This window comes from Polyodon spathula, chromosome 10, assembly GCF_017654505.1.
Source record: "Polyodon spathula isolate WHYD16114869_AA chromosome 10, ASM1765450v1, whole genome shotgun sequence".
In the NCBI taxonomy this organism is placed as follows: domain Eukaryota; kingdom Metazoa; phylum Chordata; class Actinopteri; order Acipenseriformes; family Polyodontidae; genus Polyodon; species Polyodon spathula.
In genome coordinates, this window is record NC_054543.1 from 1,656,456 (window position 1) to 1,679,770 (window position 23,315).

The window sequence follows — 23,315 nt, forward strand, 5'->3', positions numbered from 1 at the left end:
GGCTTGTTGAACTTAACAATAAAAAAAATGTAGAACAACTTGAAGTATTAATTATGTTATGTGTTTGCATTAAAAGGGGTACTAAAGGGGGCTCCTGAGTGGCACATCCAGTAAAGGCGTTCTGAGTAGAGTGCAGGAGGTGCCCTATAGCCTTGAGATCCCAGGTTCAAATCCAGGCTATGTCATTGCCAACTGTGACCAGGGATTCCCAGATTCACCACACACCAGCAACCCCAAGAGTGAGCCTGTGGTTCTGCAGTGGAGCCATCAGGTCTGTGTTGTCCTCCAGCACTATAAGTCTGGTGGCATCACTGTGACTCCACAGTGCAAAAAATGATGGATCAGCAGGAACACGTTTCAGAGGATGCATGCTCCAGCCTCCATTTCCCAAGTCACAAGGGGGTTGCAGCCATGAAGCAGGATTCCCAATTGCCAAGACATGAAGCTGAATAAGACCAAATTATCAAATTATTTTCCATTTGAATACAATCTACTTTGTGATGAGGGAAGGTTTTTCTTTGTGATGGATGTTTTAAAATGTGCCAACAATAACAGCAATTGAAAAAAAATAAAAATAAGTAAACTATACTGAACAAAAGCAAGTAGACTAAATACACAGCTTGAACAGGTGTGCTTGTTTGAGCCTGTATCTTGACAGATGTACATTAATACACTCAAAAAGGTGAAAACTTTACATTGTACAGTCTAAACAGCTAATACAAAAAAAGAAAAACATGACTATTATTATTGTTATTATTATTATTAATTTCATAGGTGTAGATGACAACTTCTATGGAAGCTATGGAAACAAAAAAGAGCCACTACACATCCATTCAGAGGAGGAATAGACTGGAACACACATGGTTTAAATGCCTCTATTGTTTCATTGTAACCAGACTGGCTTTATAAATACCACTCCTATAGCTACAACTACACTGATTGGCCTTATGTAAATACAATGCGAGAAGATGGCCTCTTCTTCACTGAATCAGCCACATTGTATATCATTACTGATACACTGCAGGCTGCATTTTAAATAAACACAGGGCACTTTAGGTGAATTGACTGGCGTGGTGTCTTTGTGTTGACTGTTTTAAACATGTGCTTACCAGAGGGATTGCTCAATATACAGAACATTCAAATTCTCATGGCTCTCAAGTCAGTGTTCAACACGCATAAGAAAAAGAAGGCAGAACACAGCCTTCTCTTTTTCCATGATCCTGAATCTTATAGCGTTCAGAATAACCTTTGACTTTCTTATTATTTATTGTTTCATCTGAACAATCATTATCTTTATCTTGAATACATTCCTGTACAAAACTCCCACTCGTTCCAAGTTATTATATATATATATATATATATATATATATATATATATATATATATATATATATATATATATATATATATATATATATACACACACACATAAATACATACATATACATATATATATATATATATATATATATATATATATATACACACACACACACACACACATATATATATATATATATATATATATATACATACAGATAGATAGATTAAATGAAAAAAAGTTTGTTTTTGTATCCGTTTTAGAAAATTTCAAAATCTGACAGGTTTAAAAACTGCCCATGGTATGCCCCAAACCTAGCTTCATCCACTTGTCCCATTTAAGTTCTTCCTCTCCTTTTTAAACAGAGGCCATGAATGACAGAAGTCTGTTTGTTACCTATTGCAATGAAGTTGCTAACACATCCACTGTATTATAGGTTTGTATCGGAAATAAAGCATGCTAGCAGCTAACTCATACATTGTATTACAGGTTTGTATCTGAAATAAAGTATTTGACACAGTACTCGTGTATGTTTAAGGCTCAGATACAGCGCTTTTAAAATCCTCAGACTCCAATTCCAAATCATTCCAACTTAAACGGGACTAATAGGAGCACGGTGCCACAAGTGCTACGCTCTCGGACGACCCAAAGAAGTCAAGCTTGCATACAGGGTACACAGACGCTTCAGACAGTTATCTCTTTGCATCACTATATTCACCAATGTAAGCTGAAGCCAGCGGAGAGGCAAGGCTTCAGTTACTGCAACTTCCTTGTGGATTATATACAAACATAACTGGCACTCACATAACATCGTTAAGATAGTTCCTAAAGATGCATCAACAGATATTTCTGTTACAGTAAGATCTTGAGGTTCTCACTATGAAGGAGGCCAGACCAGGATGCAGGTCCAAAAAGGACACCCTAATTAAAAACCTGATACTGGGCAATCAAGGTAAAATATGAAATCAAAATAAAATTAATTCTGCTGTGCAAATGAGTGTGCGTAAAATGTAATGCCACAAACAAAGCAGCAGACACTTTTCCAAGAAAAGCATTAAAATGTTTACCAATCCCTCCCTCCTCCGCAAACACCCAAATATTGATTTTATTGGAAAGCAAAATCGCAGTCTTGGACTGAGCTCCCACTTTGCAGACGTTTTCATGTTTTCCTATCAAAGCAGGAGCTTTCCCAGAAGGTGTATGAAATCCCACACACAGACAATGTATCTGGAATCCCAATCTCTGAGCAAGGTTCTAATCACAGATCACATCGCATGAACAGACCCTGGCAGTTCAGTGGCGCCTGCACGGTGGGAAGGGAGTTCAGCTGCAGACAGTATCACACACACATGATACAGCATAGAATGGGAACCTTGTCTAAAACTACATTCTTGCAATGAGACTCCAGAAACAGGCACCTAACATCTTTAAATGTAACACACATTTCCAACTTGGCAAACATACTGCCAAACCCCTGGTATAGGCTGTGTTTTTCTGGAGCACTATCCAAAATCATATTCAACAAAATGGCACAGCTGCCGTAAGTTGAGTTCAGTCTAGTCCTTAAGTAGTCCAAACTCATCATCATAATCATCAATATCAAACTAATGGCAAACCCAAGCTTTTGGTAGGGATGGGTCTTTTCTAATATATACATGTTTGGGCTTGCCAGTAGGTTTATACTGATGACTTGACCCATGTATAAAACATTCCACATTTGAATGGAATAGCTATGCTATACTTAGTTTTGCTTTGCTCTTAAGCTTTTATTTTCATAGCTAATGCCAAGCCCGTTGGATCAGATATTGATCATGTAACACTGGCTACAGCTATGAATGTTTCTTTCAATAACTGCCCCCAACTGCTGAATATGATCCTTAAGTAAACAGAATGCCGTAAGGGGCGCTCCTTATGCAAGCACTTCTCACTAATCCTGAGGATCGTAGCTAATGCTTGGACAAACATGGAACATAATACTAATTTAGTGGTACAGATATACTCTGTAGAGAGACACAGAAAAGTATTAACAAGTACTTGTGTACATCTGTTTATAATAACACACACACAAAAAAAAGATGCTGGCCCTAATATTAATGTCTAAAAGTTATACATTAAAATAAGAATAACACCTTTATTGAAAGATGTATGGAGATATTAACACATTTTCCTGTTTCTTCTTATGTAAAACAAAGTGCAACAGAAAGAGAGTTGTTTTCATAAAACATTTGAGCCAATAAATGTGTTCTTTTGCAGACAGTTTAGGGATCCGACATACTCGTTGGCTATACAACCTATAAACACGTTATTAGTTATGCTATTAATGATTAAGAAAATGTTTAGTTACCAGATGCAATAACACGTTTAAGATATACTGTATATAAGAATCTACCTAGTGTACCATTCAACATTGTGTGATATTATGAATCCTTGATACTTGAGTCTTCTTAGATAACAGTTAACCTACTAACACCCCTTAATTTCCTAATGAACCATAGCTAACTTTTTAGACATAGCAGAACTAATGTAATTTCACTTTTAGTATTTTTGCACCAAAGTGTCATTCATACAGAATGTGGAAGAGACACTGCAATCCATTGGTCAACATTATAACTGTATTATTATTATTATTATTATTTACTTTATATAGCTCTTTTTGTGTACTACAGAATGGGAAACTTTCTGTAATAAACTTTTCATTTCAATTGGACATATAATTTGCCTCGTGTTGCGATTTTGTTGCAGTACACTGAATCTCACAGAGTTCACAGCCCTGTGGGGGGTTCACATGCTTTGGTGGACCAGACTGCAAAAAGTAAGAAACTGTGATTATAATAACATAAGCTGGATACCATTTGACAACTTATAAATAATACATGTTGTCTTGTAGAGACAACCTATTCTGTTGTTTAGAGTGCTGGACATGGTGATGAGGGGTTTGATTTAAAAATAATAAAAGCATACAGTGATGATCATTAAGCAGTTGTTTGACAATTCATTGCAACTCGGAATGTTGAATAAATACAAGGCTGTAGGCAGAGTTCTAAGTGTTAGAAATATACACACACACACACACGCACACAGCGTGTAATAAAATACAACTGTTTTCATTCTCCTGATATCACTCCCCCAGAGCTTGTGGATTTGTTCCTTAATTTCTTACTTCTCTTTTAACTTACAAACACAGTACAATAATGTCATAATAGTATAGTACTCCCATAATAGAGAACGTTCCCGTTGTGAAAATGCATATCGCCATGACTTCCATTCACTGTATGTGCTGTACATGGACTACTGGAAGAACGGTGCACGGGCAGATTCCTCCAAAAATACATAGACTCTCATACTTGCAGAAAAAAATAACACAACCAAGTTCTAGGGAAAAATAACGATAATAAGATGCGATTACTTGGAATGTTGTTTATTTTCAATGTTTTTACTTTTTTGTAGCTTAATTTTTTAAACAGTGTCTTGCCATATGTTACATTATAGCAAGTTTTAATCTTCCACTGAATTAAAATAGTTTTTGTAAGACTTTAATGTAACTGTTCTTGCAATGCTGTGCATGTTGATTGTGTATCACACAATCTAAATACATTCAACATTTGTTTGGCGCATCAGGGATAGTGTGAACCTGTTACTCACAAAAACTCTAGCAAGTACAGTATAGATGCCATATGTATTTATGTACATATTCAATAAAGAAAGCAGTGTTATGCTTAACTAGATATTACTAGAACTTACTGTCAAAAAAAAAGTAAAAAAATGTAATTTACATGGCAATGATGAACAGGAACTGATTGAGACTAAACATCTAATCTACTACACCACTTGGTAGTTACGGTACATATAGCCCATGTGTGCACCTAAGGCTACTCACACTGTAGAGTCTGGCAACCAGTTCTTATTATATTTGATGAAAAGGAATAATTAAGCAGGGCTCATTTCTGTGTAATGATCTGTCTTTGCTTATTGCTGTTACACCAGTTCATAGGATAAAGCTGCACAATGAGGACTCATGCTCAGTTATTAACCTACGTGAAAGGAAATCGAAAATTATAATGGAAAGAAAAAAAAAACAATTCTCATTGCCTTTATATTGATAAAAGGCTTCCTGGTGTTTCAGCATAGACATGCTTTAGACAGGCTACATCCATGTGGACCTTTAGATAATTACTTGCAGAAAAGTGGAGGGGGTCTTAAAATGGAGCACACACACTGCCTTCATTCTCACCCACCCTGCCCTTCAGATGTCTCCAGAGGCACAAACATCACCATGCACTGAATCAAAAATAAACCCTGACACATTCAAAAAAGAAGACTGGAGATTTTATAAACCATAATTAAATTTTTGATAAAAGTAAATGCACTAACTGTTATGATGAATTCCAATCATGGCAATTGTAAACAGGTAGATAATAAAAAAAGACTTACTAACTTTTATTTTGCTGTATATTTGTGGTGTGAAATTATTATAACATCAAATAAGCAGAACAGGTACTGTACTGGGAAAAAAAAGTGTGAAGAATCTGTTAAATTTTTCAACTATTCTAAAATGTTTAAAAAGTTATAGAATAGGTCTTCAATGTATATAACAGACTTAAGAATGAAAAAATACCTGTGGAAAAATAAAATGATCTCTGGGACATTGTAAGTATTTTGGACTCGGAAAGCCAAACACATTTTTCCAATAATCAAAGACCTGCTATACTTTCCAAAAAACAAAAATACAACTTTTAGAATAAAAAAACAAGTTCAAATTCTAGCGGTATAACACTAACAAGACACTACTCAAAACCACAATCCATGAACTGTTCCTTTCTTCAATTAAGTTATTTGTATCTTATTCCTCTTGCTTTTGCCTATATTCAAGTTTCCAGAGCCCTTAGTGTTCCACCTGCGGGGTGGCAGTGAAATGGTTAATGGCAGTGGCTGCTATTTCCAAGTGCACAAAGCTGAGTCTAATTGAGGCTGACACATGACAGACTTGCGTGTACAGCGCTGCCCGGTCTCCAAGTGAAGCTGCTGACAGAGGGTAAATGGTGCATGGCACTAGGTCCTGCCCTGGTATGGCATGCCACTGTTAGCACAGTCTGCCTGTCAGGAGATATAAATGAAGGCTAATGAAGGGCAGCTATTGTTTAAAAATTCTGCTGCATCCAACTCCCTCACTTTTGGAATGAAACTTTTGATTGAGCAGCACCTGAAGTGCACTGTTATTAATACAATGTGCATCTGAAGGGTCGATTAAAGCTGTACCCTTCTTAACCTTTAGCCCTGAATTTTTTTTTAGCCCCCCCCGTCAGTACTTTAAGAACTCTAAATGATGATGAGATAAGACTGGAATAAATCAATAAACTCCCTCACTACTGTCAGAAACTATTTTATCACTGTACTAGAATTAAATAAATCATGGGCATACAGTATATACTGCACTCATTTTAAACATCAGAAAATAAAACAAATTAAAAAAACACTATGTGTACAGAGTGAATCCTGGACACAGTGTAAAACTCACCATTCAGAAGTTTCTTCCTGTAAAATATTTATATATACTAAAAATATCAACAATGTTCACGCTGAAGTAACTGAAAATAAAAATAATGTATTTGCAATGGGTAAATTAACAAAAAATAACCCTCATTCATTAAAATATGTTCATGTTATTATAGATACAGATTTCCCGGGAGGCAGTGGGGCTCAAATTGAAGTTAAAGCAGCTCATTTGCAAAGTGCTGTTATGAGAACAAAAACAAACAGACAAAAAAAAAAGTATTGTACATTCTACAGGATTCAAGATGACACATAAAACATTCAACTTCAGACTTAAATTAGCTAAGATTTAAGATTATAGCTATTTTATAAAAAAAATAATTAAATGAAAAGGCTTCTTAATGCGCTCCCTAGGCAATTAATCAGTGGACAAGTTGTGAGCTTAAGAAACACACCCAGGAGCAGTGTGGAGCTGATATTCACCACAGCTTACCTGAACGACCGACTCCACATCAAGCTAAGTCTCCTCCTCTGCTGAGGAGCTGATTAACCACAGCTTACCTGAACGACCGACTCCACATCACGCCATGTCTCCTCCTCTGCTGAGGAGCTGACACTCACCACAGCTTACCTGAACGACCGACTCCACATCACGCCACGTCTCCTCCTCTGCTGAGGAGCTGACACTCACCACAGCTTACCTGACTCCACATCACGCCACGTCTCCTCCTCTGCTGAGGACCGACACTCACCACAGCTTACCCGACCACTCCACGCCACGTCTCCTCCTCTGCTGAGGAGCTGACACTCACCACAGCTTACCTGAACGACCGACTCCACATCACGCCACGTCTCCTCCTCTGCTGAGGAGCTGACACTCACCACAGCTTACCTGAACGACTCCACATCACGCCACGTCTCCTCCTCTGCTGAGGAGCTGACACTCACCACAGCTTACCTGAACGACCGACTCCACATCACGCCACGTCTCCTCCTCTGCTGAGGAGCTGACACTCACCACAGCTTACCTGAACGACCAACTCCACATCACACCACGTCTCCTCCTCTGCTGAGGAGCTGACACTCACCACAGCTTACCTGAACGACCGACTCCACATCACACCACGTCTCCTCCTCTGCTGAGGAGCTGACACTCACCACAGCTTACCTGAACGACCGACTCCACATCACGCCACGTCTCCTCCTCTGCTGAGGAGCTGACACTCACCACAGCTTACCTGAACGACCGACTCCACATCACGCCACGTCTCCTCCTCTGCTGAGGAGCTGACACTCACCACAGCTTACCTGAACGACCGACTCCACATCACGCCACGTCTCCTCCTCTGCTGAGGAGCTGACACTCACCACAGCTTACCTGAACGACCGACTCCACATCACGCCACGTCTCCTCATCTGCTGAGGAGCTGACACTCACCACAGCTTACCTGAACGACCGACTCCACATCACGCCACGTCTCCTCCTCTGCTGAGAAGCTAACACTCACCACAGTTTACCTGAACGACCGACTCCACATCACCACAGCTTACCTGACTCCACATCACGACGTCTCCTCCTCTGCCTGACACTCACCACAGCTTACCTGAACGACCGACTCCACATCACGCCACGTCTCCTCCTCTCTGCTGAGGAGACTGACATCACGCCACGTCTCCTCCTCTGCTGAGGAGCCGACACTCACCACAGCTTACCTGAACGACCGACTCCACATCACGCCACGTCTCCTCCTCTGCTGAGGAGCTGACACTCACCACAGCTTACCTGAACGACCGACTCCACATCACGCCACGTCTCCTCCTCTGCTGAGGAGCTGACACTCACCACAGCTTACCTGAACGACCAACTCCACATCACACCACGTCTCCTCCTCTGCTGAGGAGCTGACACTCACCACAGCTTACCTGAACGACCGACTCCACATCACGCCACGTCTCCTCCTCTGCTGAGGAGCGACACTCACCACAGCTTACCTGAACGACCAACTCCACATCACACCACGTCTCCTCCTCTGCTGAGGAGCTGACACTCACCACAGCTTACCTGAACGACCGACTCCACATCACACCACGTCTCCTCCTCTGCTGAGGAGCTGACACTCACCACAGCTTACCTGACGTCTCCTCCTCTGCTGAGGAGCTGACACTCACCACAGCTTACCTGAACGACCGACTCCACATCACGCCACGTCTCCTCCTCTGCTGAGGAGCTGATTCACCACAGCTTACCTGAACGACCGACTCCACATCACGCTACGTCTCCTCCTCTGCTGAGGAGCTGACAATCACCACAGCTTACCTGAACGACCGACTCCACATCACGCCACGTCTCCTCATCTGCTGAGGATCTGACACTCACCACAGCTTACCTGAACGACCGACTCCACATCACGCCACGTCTCCTCCTCTGCTGAGAAGCTGACACTCACCACAGCTTACCTGAACGACCGACTCCACATCAAGCCAACAGTTTACCCTTTCACTTATATTTTTTAAATTGCAAACAGTACAAGATTATTTATAGTGATTTTAACATTACAAATAGTGTGCTTGGTGGATAATTTGTGAAAGTCCAAGTATTACAGATGTAGACGTGACAAAGGAGTGAGCTTTTTGGTAAAGCACACTTTTCAGCATATAAATCATTAGCATGTTTTCTGAATAAACTCCTCCCCATCCTGGTTAAGCTTCTCATCTCTGATTTGAATTTCTGGAAGTTTTTTAACGACAATCATGAAAATTATTGTCTACAGTTTTCAGAATACAGATATATACAAGAGAATGTTACACTCTGTTAACAAAAAAATAAAATTAATTTTATAAACATCCTGTTAATCCATAAAACATGGCGATTAAAAACAATTAATAAATCTCAATCAAAAGTTTGAAAAAGTTTGGGTTTTTCTAGATGTTATGAAAATGGTTAGATTCTTTTGCTTCTTTTCCAATCAGGCCTTGAGGCAATTGGATTGTACAGCTTTAGTTATTCAAGAATTGCTTCAAGAACAATAAACAATAGCATTCTTCTCTCAACTGTTTTACGTGTTTGCTAAATCTTAAAAGGATGGCCTCTGTACCCCTGCATGATAATGCACATACAGGTACCCTGAGGAAGGGGGCATCCAATCACGACTTTCCATCTTTAAACTCAATGTCAAGGGCCATTGACAGGCAAATAGCTTAAATGAACTATAATAGTGATGACAATAGGGGCTTGGACAAGCAAGCATTTCATACAGTCTATCACCAGCTGGCTGACACCGCTGACAGGATGCACTCACCGCCCTAGCAGGTATTGCTGGAGCTGAGCCAGGGAAAGCCTAGCATTCTTCTTGCTATTTTCCCTGTCGTCGATTAGCACCTGTCAGTGCCCCCACGCTGGGACCGCTGTCATTACAAATAGCGCAGATTAAAATACCATGCTACTGTAGCACTTGCTCAATCCCCTGTCCCCGTGGCACAGAGAAAGAGAGCTGGAAGAAGTGCGTCCCCAAGAGTAAAGGCCGGAGACTGGCAGTGGTTTTTAAATCTGTTCTGAAGCAATAAGGGGACAGGGTGATGGAACCCTATGATATTCTTTATACAAGCTCTGCACCACAAATAATTAGTTGACCTTTGCCTACTGTAGAGGGGGCACAGAAAAAAACTCCTCCGGCAGCACAAAAGATACACACTGAGTAGCAACAGTGAAAGATACAGACCATTAATCTCACTGACCCAGAGGCTTGGATTTTGTTCTTTAGGGGTTTATATCATTTAACACAAGGATCAACAAATATGACCTTACATATCATCTTGTGCGATGCATATAGCATCACAGAATATTTAAGTTCATGCTCATTTTGAAACAGAAATAAATAAACACAAAGAAACAGAAACATAGACATATAAATTACATAGCAAACTCAAGTATACAGAATCTGAGAAGTGTGCATATATTCCATCCCTGCAATATAATGATGCTGCTGTTCCTGAGTATTTAGTGATCTTACCTGCCATTGCCAATTCCAGCAGATAAAAGATAAACTGACACGAATGTCACATGTCTATTCAGACTAACAAATCAGGTGCTAACTTGACCCTTGTCAATTGGACGATTTGTTTATTTTCTGAAATGTATCTGCTTTGTTGATTATTGCCAGATTCCCTTTGAAATGTCCGAGTAACAAGGTGAGCATAGCACTAGAACTGTGTTATACTGTGGAAAATGAGGCTCTTCCACAACCATGGTGAGTTAAACATTATTAAATGGTAATGGACATAACGATAAACAACCCATTTATGAGGGCTAAAAAAATAAGCAATTCCCAATAAGGAGAGTATTACTGCCTTAATAGTTAACTGACACCCATCTACATAAAACAGGTCAAATACATTTCATCTCCATAGATCACCAACTGATGGCAATTTCATTCAAGAATGTTTCTAGAATATTTAAAACTGGAGAATGAACCTAAATTTCCACATGAGGTCCATCCAACATCCAGACTGCAACTGGTTCAGAACTATCTCCCAGCTTTAGTGCGTGCAGCTCCGTCACTCGCTTCAAATCAACTCTCAAGACCCACTTGTTCTCTCTTGCTTCTCTCACGCATCCACAATGTTTATAATTCACATCCTAGCCTTTTATGTAATGTATTATGCCTCTAATGTATTTGCATTGTTTTTTAATGTTGTATTTAATGTACTATGCCCTGTATTTCACTGTATTCAATGTATTATGCATTGTTCCTCGCCATCTTGTAAAGCGCTTTGCGATGGTGGTCCACTATGAAAGGCGCTATATAAAATAAATATTGATTGATGGACAGATTGATTGATTCAACTGATTTTAACTTTCCACAAAAAAAAAAAAAACTTCTGAAAAAGTACAACACAGTGGCGAGGCTCCCAGTTATTAGAACAAGCAGAGCTAAATTCTCCAGCGACTGTGACCAACGTCCTTCTGGAATGAACGTTTTGCATCACCAGATCTTAGCAAACATTCCAAACTGCACAGCTTCTGTTACTTTGTTAAACACCACTCACCCCATCTACCAATTGTCCCATGATATTGTATGATGGATACAAAATATCACATAACATACTTTCATTTGGGTTCATTGCAGAAAGGTGGGCGAAGTGGCCAGCCCACCCCTCCCTCTGCAAATGACAGGAATGGCTTCCAAAAATTGTTAATATTGGCGGGACCTTGAAAGGGTTAACAAAACAATTTTAATGCTCCTAACTTCTTAATTCTGATACAGTTTACTTTATTTTTTTTCTGCGTAAGGTAATTCATTTTCTAGCCTCCCCATAGGTAATGTCAATGGCATGATTTCAGTGATAGTGTGCTGAAGAAATAAAAACAACTTCACAAACAGTGCAGCAGCTAGATGAGAGATTGGAGGTTGGGTTGCAACAGCAGACACTGCTCTTCGTGCTGTATGGACATTATCCTTCACACACACTCAAGACTCTGCCAGAATTCTTCTCTTTGAAACTGCTAATAAAACAATACTGTGGCACATGGGGCTTCATGCTTTAAAACCTCATTAGTTTGACAAGGTATTGCTGATGCCAGATCCATTTTCTTTCAGTATAGTGGACTGTGTTTACAATGATATGCCACAGGGCCCCAGTCAGACTAAGCAAGTGATTCTGTTCGTACTTGTTAATGCATAAACAACTGATCGTTATCACTGAAAGGTGCACTACATCACTTTTAATTAGTTCAGCCTTCCCCACAACAACCTTTTACAAGATTATTATGTGTTCTGTAAATGCAGGCTTTGTTTTAGAATAATTACCTTACTAGTTCAGTCACCTTAATAAGAAGAAATCAGAACTGCAGTTCTCTGGCACTATCAAACCAGTCATTACTGTAACTGCTACGATAGTTTAGGATGTGACTGAATCCAAATGTATCTAAAACCAGTTAATCAGAGAACAATATTGCGTATTGAATCCCTGAATATTTACAATGACATTCCGGACATGTACATGTGTACCTTTGGGGGGAGGGGGCCAAAAAAAGCAACAATGGTGTCCATAGCTCAGACAGACTGGAAAATGTGCCTTTAAGGGAGTGGATCCTGTAAATGAATAGCTCATGTTATACTATGAATACTATAATTAAACCCGAAACATATTGCTGCCTAGAATACAACTTTAGGAAAATCAACTTATTATTAATAATATCTAAGACATTAGTAGTGATACATGTCACCGATACATGTCTGATCATCTAACCTACCATGTAAATGGGGTATCATTTTGTAAAGAAAAATGCTAACTATGAAACACTCAAACAAACAAACAAAAAAAAAAAATCACCATCATAAAATGAAGTTATATTGGTCTAGTTCCTTTAACAGCACAAAGCTGACCTTACCCAGTTAATCTCAGGGACATACATAAACATGCATATGCTGTGCAGGCTCTAATCAGAAAGAAAGAATAAAATATATTCCAGCATTAATATTTCAGTGGATAGCCATGTGAAAGAGCATGAATGATTAATTTAGACATCACCTCTGTCACAATATGTTACGCATCCTGCCACAGATCTCCCTTTGAGAGTTCAAAACAAAGCTTATTTTTTTTAATGTCTCGTTGAAAATGATGCCCCATGCATATCTATTCATATGGTCAAGAGAAAGGCCATTCAAACAGAAAAGTTTCCTGTACACTAATCATTATTTATTAATGTACAGCAGCTGTTTGTGGTCTTATGATATGTACATTCACAGTATTACTTTTTTCATATAACTTTTTAAAATTATTAGTCAATCGGAATTACAAAATTATTGACAACAACATTAACACTTGTTTGATTGTCTGTAATAAACATTAATATAATATGTTTTTAGCCAAAACAAGACCGGATCCATTCTTTATTGTGTAATGGACAATGTTCAGACATACCGTTCCTTCTTTTTATTGATTTAATTAACAGTGCAAAAAAAACAATACAAATGTTACATTAAGATGAACTGATTTATATCAAATTACAGCGGTAGTGAAAAAAATAACACTTCACCATATTTTTCAATTTTTGTAGCAATAGAATAAATAGACAGAACTTTCCAGTAAGAGAATAAGAACCTCAAATACTAGGGCAAGACTACCAGTTAGGAAACTATTACTCAATGTTGTCAGGCCACAGGGTGGATTATCATTTTATACTGGTTATCACATTCATTATATATTATATATTTACAACTTTTACAACTGTTGTTCTAGACTGTAAAATAAATCTACATAAAAGTAGAATATAAAAATGAAAAAAAAAAAATTTCAAATATACATGCCCTGAAATACATGGGTTTAACAAACAAAACAATAAAAAAAAGCGAGATCAATATGTGATATAACTAGATGCATGGTGCCCTGGGTTGCCTTTTTTTTCCTTAAAAAAAAAAAAAAAAAAAAAACTTCTGACATTAAAGTTTTCATAATAGATTTTGACAGAGAGCCTGCAGGCCTAGAAAAGGGATATAGCGAGCAAAGTCAATATTTTAGCAATGTACTGATTCACCACTGAAACAAAGGTATGAATCACTCATCCTTTCACACAAGACTGACCACTAATCATTATGAAGCCAATGAAATCTGCAACGCTAACAGAGTTAACACCAATACATTTGTCAAGCAAAAACAAAACAAAAATGGAAATATGTACAGTAGGTACAGTCCTAGGAATATACATTCAAACTAACTGTATATATGAGTAAACACCTAACAATTTAGAAATCTGTAACCCCCAGACTTCCTGGAAAGTTTGACATCTTGCCACACAATCTCTTTTGCCTCGTCAAAACTAGAAAACAGCATTTAGGGTGACTGCTACTTAGGACTAAAGAAAAGCTCTTGCATTAGAAAGAGTTGCTCCGTGATATTTTTGTCTCAAGCGTTTTGGTTTTTCAGCAGCTAGAGTAATTGCCTCAGTTTGTGAGAGCACTGATTAGAATGATTACCCTTCATATTCTGGCTCCAATCCGGGCCTCTGCAGCCACATGCCGAGCTCAAGCTGCATCCTTGCCTTCAGGCCCTGATTGAGGCGCTGGTGGCTCCACCACAGAAGAAACACTGTACTCAATGCTCAGACCTTCAGACTTTCTTTACTTGATTATATATATATAATCTACTACTCCTTTCACAAAGCAGAGACAGTCATATTTTCAAGTCACATCTGAATTAAACACTTACCATGCTGAACCCTGCATGGTGCTTCCCAATCAGCACCACCCAACACGTTTTTAAAAAAGGAGCCATGACCTCCTTTATCAATGACTTCCTGTTTTGTGGGTGTATAAACACCAAACATAAGTTATTTACGTTTGCTGTCACTATACGTCCACATCTTATTAATAAAACCAAACATTTAGCTTTCAAGGATAGTTCTGTAACGGGTAACCCTTTTTCCCTTAGGAGACATTAGTTCCAATTTACCAATGACTATACACTGAGTAAAACATATTTGTGTTACACACTGGTTGCAAGTTATATTCATTACTATGGTACTTTAAGTGGCTTCTACTGGCTGTTGGCTGTTAGACAACACAACAGTAACCATAAAAGCCAATATCTACCTCAAATTCATAAACAGGATGAGGAACAAGAGATCAACTCAATTTTATTAGGGAATGAGATAACTATGACCATTTCCTAAACCCACAGGCTTCAGTTATGATTTATTTTGAGTATTATTTTATCATGCAAGAAGGTTCTCACCACGTTTTATCTTGGGTCATCTAGAACTTCTGAACATTCATGTTTAATATTTTACATTAAATTATATTTTACTGTCTTTTCTTTTTAGCGTTTTCTTACTATACTGTATGATGTATAGGAGGTATGGATAGCCCAGATGATTAGGCGGCTCAGTTAGAACATAAGTTATTAATTAAAAGTTATTCAAGGATGCAGAACAATCTCCTAATACCTTGACAATTATGGGTCACAGAAACCTGCAATTCAGCGTACTTTGTTTTCATGATGGATCCAATTTAACACGCCCAATCCAAGGCGCAAACTCAAATTCCAAGTTAGGAGAAAAAAATGGTGCATGTATAATTTAGCACTATACAAATTAATTTCTTGGGCTTTCTAATTTGTCTCACCGAGTACAGAAATCACAGAAGAGATCACAAAAAGGTAACATCAACAGAAGTGGCTTTTGTTATAATTAGAGATCCACCAAAAGCAAAACCTAACCAGCAAATTCCATCGTCCATCTCTAAGGTGATAACTGCAGCTGATGCTGTGGGTGAAGCATTGATAGCTGTTATTAACATGGGATTAGACAGGGACTGATGTGTGCTTTCCCTTTGATAGGATTATTACAATATTAGGATTATTGCGCTCCAGTTGTCACTAAATATATCACCTTCATTTTTTCCTGTGTTTGTTTACTACTTTTAGAAGTATTGTAATTTGTTTAGAAGAGATGCAACAATATCTTTTTTTAACATACTACATTTATAACAATCAAGTAATATATACAATAGTATATCATAACAATTCAATGAAACATACACTGTATATATTTAAATGTAATATAGCATCTGACTCTGTAATTTTTGATCCGTGCGCACCGATGAAGCGATCTCTTTTCCATGTGAAAATCAAAATATTCTTCTGGCACAGGCATTAGGAACCAAAAACTCTGAGTCCGTCTCCGATAACCGGCGCGTATTTCAAATGTTTGCAGTCAAGTCACACCCACCTCCTGATTCCCGCACAATGGTATGATTCAGGCAGTTGTCTTTGTGATGCAATGAAGAGAACATTAGGAAAATCTATTACAAACTACAGTACTAAAGTTTATCAAGCTAACAATGTTTTTTTTAGTAAAAATACTGATGAAGAAGTAGCCATTTTGTGTTTTTTAATCCAGCCAAAAAACACACTTACATTTAAGATTTAATATATATTACAAATCATAAGTGCTGCACATTTATTTAAAATTAAAAAAAAAACACAGTAATGCTATGAAATACGTATTTATTTATCTGCTTTACTTGTTTTTTTCTCACAATTTGCAGTTCCAGGACCGTGTTTTTTATTTTATCTGATGAGATCAGATGCGGTAGGTCCAGGAATAAAATTATTCAGAATGTTGTGTAAAATTAAATTATCCAGAACTGTCAGTGAATACATTCTTTAAAAGTAAATTGAAAATGTTGCAATTGTACAAATAAAAATATAACAACATGATAAAAATAACGGCATTTGTGTGATTCGTAAAAAAATAAGGATGTGACGTACTATATAGAACATTGTGGCGACTGAAGTTCTGCGCTGGTGATGACCTCATAAATCAAAAAGAATAGAAAAAGAACATGCACGATAAAAATAACCAAACAATATTTACCTGCAAGATGCTTTCAAAACAAGACACATTTGGCTGAAAACTGCCAATCTGGCAGCACTGACTGAGGGAGAAGCCTACAAAAGTTGCATGTGAGATGCACGCATTACCTATTAAATGTTACCTCAAGCTCAGTGAACAAATAAAACGGGAATTTGTATCATTTTTGTTAATGAAAATCTGTATTTTATTGGTGTTGCAGTACTTCCAGATTTAGGACTACACCACTGGATATAACCCTAATCCTAACACTAACCCTAAGATTAAGTACATTTTAACTGTGCATAGTAACATTGTAATTATGTGTAAGTACACACACACACACATATATATATATATATATATATATATATATATATATATATATATATATATATATATATATATATACACACTAGGTAACTGCTATGTAAATACACATTAGAGACACTTCATGCAAAGTGAAGCCACAGTACAAAAGCAGACACACTGATATTTAACTTCAATGGACCAGTTTTCACCAACACACACTTGTTAGGCAATAATGTACAGCCACCCTAGTTACTGTTGCAGGTTGCTAAAACCACCGGAACAGCAATGTAGAGACAGATACAGATCCATTCAGTGCCATTTGGATGGTGCATGGATGACAAAACACAGCTTACTAACCTGGGCCATTTCCATATGTGTGGTGCTTGGGAATCATTTATTAGCAAGACCATTTCAGATCAGCTCCCATAACTGGAGGCAATAAACAGTGTTTGAGGTTAAAATGCAATGCATACTGCCAACAAAGCTGCATGTAATTCCCCCTTCCCATTCAGCTTATCAAGTTCAATTCAGTAATGCAACTGACCTATCTGGGTGAGTTTAATGAGAATGTTCAACCATCCTGTATTGTATCATCCTGCTCTGTCTCGACATGGCTCACCAAGAAGCTACCCCTTTAAGAATGTGACTTGGAAACTTTGCAGCCTGTATTGTACTTTTGTTAATTCGTTACGACTCGCCCCAAGTTTCTCCCCAGGGTTCAAGCCTCGACTAAAAGCCTGCATTGATGAAGCAGCATTCCCTTGCTATTAACCATAGCAAGACAATGGTTTCTTTGTACATTGGTGGAAAAAGCTGCACAGTACAAAGACAGCAATTACTTAATTACACAGTCTGTCACCGTCTTTTGTATTACACCTCTAACAGGTGCCATTAGTAGGAATCATAATACATCTATTCACAGACTCTGAGTTTTATAATTATGTGTTCCTTTCTATACAAGTGTAAATGTTCTGAGTCTTTTATATTGTTTATAAGTTTGGTGGACAAGAACATAATTTTGAAAGAATAATGATCTGGTTGCAATGTTCTGTTGCTCTGTGTAAAATAAAAAATTTTAATACTCAGAGGGCACCTAAAGTTTAAACATTTAAAATATCTGGGAATTGCAGGAATGGTTTAGCGCGAACAAAATTTCCTGTATTGCAATGTTTGCACACAATGCATTTCTTTCTTTCTTTCTTTCTTTCTTTCTTTCTTTCTTTCTTTCTTTCTTTCTTTCTTATCTAAGCATGTCATACTGTACGCAATTATTTTTGAAGCGGATGGACACATTCGTATGTGTATTTTCTGTGTTGCATCACTGTATGCGATAATTAGAAACAAAAAAACAGGTGTTTTACACTTGTGCACATTTCAAATGATGGCAAACACTGGACCTTTAGTTCTGACTCTGTATTAGTATCCCGTATGCCTTAAACTTTGAGTATAGTAGTTCTGAATAGCTGTGTTAGCTCCATGTTAATTAACATTGCACTGATGCATGTTATTTACTTTCCACAGACTTGGCTAGTTCTGCTTGTCTTAGCGTTTGATAAAATGCTGTTGACACAACAGAACATTTAAGTTCCAGTACATTTTAACTTCACTTCCTTTAATGTTGCCTTGAGTTCCAGGTATTCTATGTGGCAACCAAAAAGCAAAACGTCCACAAAATGATTTAAAGGGACCTCTCAAGTTTTAATTTCTACCTATAATCTCTTACCTCTTATACAAACAAATAATATGAATGAGAGTAACAAGTTTAATGATTATTAATATTGCACACAGTGGAAAATGCAGCTTTAGCAAAAATTCAGTCTTTGTTTTTTGTAAGCTGCAGCAAAATATTTCCCTGGGGTACATGATTCAGGTAAAGAAAAACAATAACAAAAAAACCCACACCTTTCTTTTGTCTGTGATGCTGCCTTTATGAGAGCATAGGGGTTCCCCTGCCCATTCCACATATTATCTGAAATTATTTTAGAAATAAGACTATAAGCACACGACACAGTTTTAGCCCCGCATTTCATAGCATTACAGATATATATATATATATATATATATATATATATATATATATATATATATAAACCTAAATAATATTTACTCAAATAAGAAGGTGCACTTTTTCCAAATGGCCATTAAAAAACTAGGACACAACATGGCTATACAAACAAGAGGGAAGTCCCAGTATAGGAACAGCTCAGGTGTTCTTCTGCAAGCCCTTCTGTTCAGACTCATCCACATGGAGAAACTGGTAAGGCAGGGGACTGATTTGTTCAAATAAATCCAGGTGGCAGAGACTAGCACAGCAGCTCGCAAATTCACCTCATGGTTACCTGACAAAGGTTCACCTAAAACGGCTTTTAAATGAGAAAATGCTTCCAGACAGCCTGTTTTACGAGCTGCATTTGTTTGTTTAGTGTTTGTGGGGCGTGTTTCCTGAACACACACACACACATATATATAACAATCTCAATATGCTGTTTGTGATATTCCAGCACATTTGTAAAATACAAGCTTGACTTGACCAATAATGAGTGAATTTTAGCATTGTGTAACATTGTGGGTGTGTCTGGATGCAAAGATGACCAGATTAGCGCTGAAAATTCTCACTTAAACTATCTTTTGATGATGAAACACTATGAAGTATAACATAATAATGAACAGACCTGTACAGTACTGAGTAGCATGCATGATTGACGATAATGTTTTATACAAAATGTTTGGAAAGCAGTCAATAGTTGGATTTTTTTTTTTTTTTTTTTTAAACAAATTTGTACCAGTTACAACAACATGTGGGGCTATTTTCCAATTCTATACTGACCTCACCAATTTAAGTTATCTCAAAATGTAACACATTTTGTATATATATATATATATATATATATATATATATATATATATATATATATATATATATATATATATATTTCAGTTTTCCTTACGTATTACAGACAGTACACAGCAGACTAAAGCTTTTTAGTGACTGTCCAGTTCCGAGACTATGACATAATTGTATTCTGGGCTGTATCACTCCATCTAAATTCTGCATGGTTGCACATTGTGCATAACAAATCTACAGCTTACACAAGATTGTAAAAACATTTTTTTCTAACTGCTGACACAATTAGATGGAAGACTAGAAATGATTATAGCACCTTTTTTGCAACAATTATTTAGCTGAAATGTGATAAAGAAACATCACAGGTTGTTGGAACACAAATACAGCCCCATAAGTCTGGACTCACTGAACTCTAGCAGCACCCCTTCATCTTAAGTGCTGGTCTTTCAACACACATTCTGTGTTTGTTTTTTAGCTGCTCCTAAATGCATGTTTGCTGTGCTTTAATGTCAAGATTATTAAAAGAGAAAGGCTCACTACTGTGAAATGAGGAACCTTAGGGGCTGAAGAGGGTATTAGTGTGAACTGTATTTTCAGTCATAAAAAATTGCCAGGATAGAACATTTATCTTTCCTTTTACAAGAAGCATCCAAAAAGATGAAAGCTCAACATGTTGATTTCTTAAGTTATTTATTTAACTCTTTCAACACTGCAGACATGGATACAAGTCTGGGAAAGATAGCTTCACTCAAAGCTGCACAGTGCTACAGTGTTATAGAAAAGACACGGTAACTGCTCAAAACTGCAGAGCGCTACAGTGTTATAGGAAAGATACTGTAACTACTCAAAACTGCAGAGCGCTAGAGTGGTATAGGAAAGATACTGTAACTCTACTCAAAACTGCAGAGCACTAGTGTTATAGGAAAGATACTGCAACTTTACTCAAAACTGCAGAGCACTACAGTGTTATAGGAAAGATAAAACTGAAAGACGAACAGCTGCAGTTGAGAATCGACAGAAGGAACAGCTAAACTAACCTTGAAATGAAATGTACAGATATAATTGTGTTCTTAGTAGATGTAGAACCACCAATACATGACTTAATGTTATTAATGTTAATAAATCATTTAAAAGAAGTTTAGAAGCACCTGCTTTTTTTGGGCATGGAATCTAACAGTAGTAAACATGGAGAGACCAAAAACTGTCAAATGTACATATTGTTGCACATTGAGAGTTTCTCTCTTACCAACGGCTCAAGGGCACAGCCTATCTGTGAAACAGCAGATTGCATCACAGAGCATTGATTGCTGGATGTGCTCGGTTTAGATTGCACAGCTGTAATACACTAATTGTTGTTCCCAATGAGGTCAGCTGCATTAACATGATTTTTAGGAGGGGGGTGCAGTGGACAGTTACAGTTATAATCAGGTGTACTATAAAAAATAAGCTCAATTTCATTAACCAAATTATCAGTCAAGCAAATCCCAAATGGCAACATTGGGATTTATGGCAGTAGATACTAAATATTAAACAGACACAATGTCTGTGAGCAGATACTTGTTAAATGTTTCAGCCACATTTTTTTATTTTTATTCCAGCTGATGGACCAATTGACCACCGACAACTAGATTCCCATCATGCTGAGTGACAGATGGACAGAACAGACGACAGAGGGGCAAGCTTTTATCGGACAGGCCTCATGCTGGAGTACGGTTTCTGCCAAGGTCCAAATGGGAGAGAGTATAAGCAGGTAAACTTGATGGACAAAAACAGGCTATGCACTACTTAGCCTTTTGACATATCATCCAGCAACACTGCCATCTGGGTCTTGCTCAATGTGCATTCATCTCTCTGGCGCACCCACATACATGTGATTAGAGTACCCAACCTCCAGCAGTCTGTCTGACAGCATGGCCAGATGATTTAAGGGAAAAGACAGGGGTGGCATGCCAAACCCCAGTCGTGACCAGTCATCCTCTTTTGGTGTGCAACTAAAAACGAATCTCAGCTGCATTAACGTGCATGTTTCTCATTATTAAATGATGCATTTTAACCACTATCAATCTACAGTCAACATGGTGTCATTTTCATCACACAATTTACATGTATGATGTGAATCCTGAAGTGACATGAGCATATATTTCTCCATTCCTTCAGTTCATTTTGAATGGCACTGTCTCAGATCTGCCAGCTCTTCAATGCAGCAGTGATGAAGTGCCCATGGGGTTCCACTTCTGCCTTTTGTCTCCCATTTCCTTCTAAAACTCTTTATTAAACAGAATCCAGGCAAATTGTTTTTATTTCCTCAATGTGTGACACCCAAAGGTCAATGCAGCTGTTTTGTTCAGGAGAAAGCAACCTGTTTATTTTTGCTGCCTCCGGAAACAGAACATAACATTTCCACTGATTACTGGTTCTTTTTATAGATGGTACTATTGTGCTCATGCTACTACAAAACTGATATTCTAAAGCAGTACCATCCACCTGAGTAATATAATTAATTTTTTCCCCCCACTACAGGCCTTTTAAGAGCAAACCTCCTAAATGACCTTTAATTAGAAATTAATTCTCTCATAATCTTTACTTAAGCTGTGCACACTGTTCAGTTATTAATCCCTTATTTAGTTTAGGCTAATAAAATCACACCCAAGCCAGCCAGAACCAATTAAACTGGTGGTACCGTACCATGTTTTCTTCTGCACTACAGTTGCATTCTCTTTCCAAATTTTCTATACAATTTATAATTAATACATCTAAAAAAAAAAGCCATAGTAAAAAAAATACATAACAACAATAATAATAATAATAATAATAATAATAATAATAATAATAATAATAATTCCACTTTCTGATTTTTGTTGGCCACATTTGCAAAGCATGTTTTATTTAAATAATGCTGGATGAATTGTATGTCATTTATTCTATAAGCAGCCAGGTTTGGAATAAATATAATTCTCAGTTAGGTGTGCTTCAATCCTAATTGATTTTTTTTTTTT

At 37.6% G+C, this 23,315-nt stretch overlaps 1 protein-coding gene across 4 annotated transcripts in view; it reads right to left on the minus strand.

The window, feature by feature from the left end:
• The window catches only part of LOC121321706 (vesicle transport through interaction with t-SNAREs homolog 1A-like), a 109,881-nt gene that overhangs the window by 55,020 nt on the left and 31,546 nt on the right, over nt 1-23,315 (minus strand). The gene's annotated exons all lie outside the window — the stretch shown is intronic.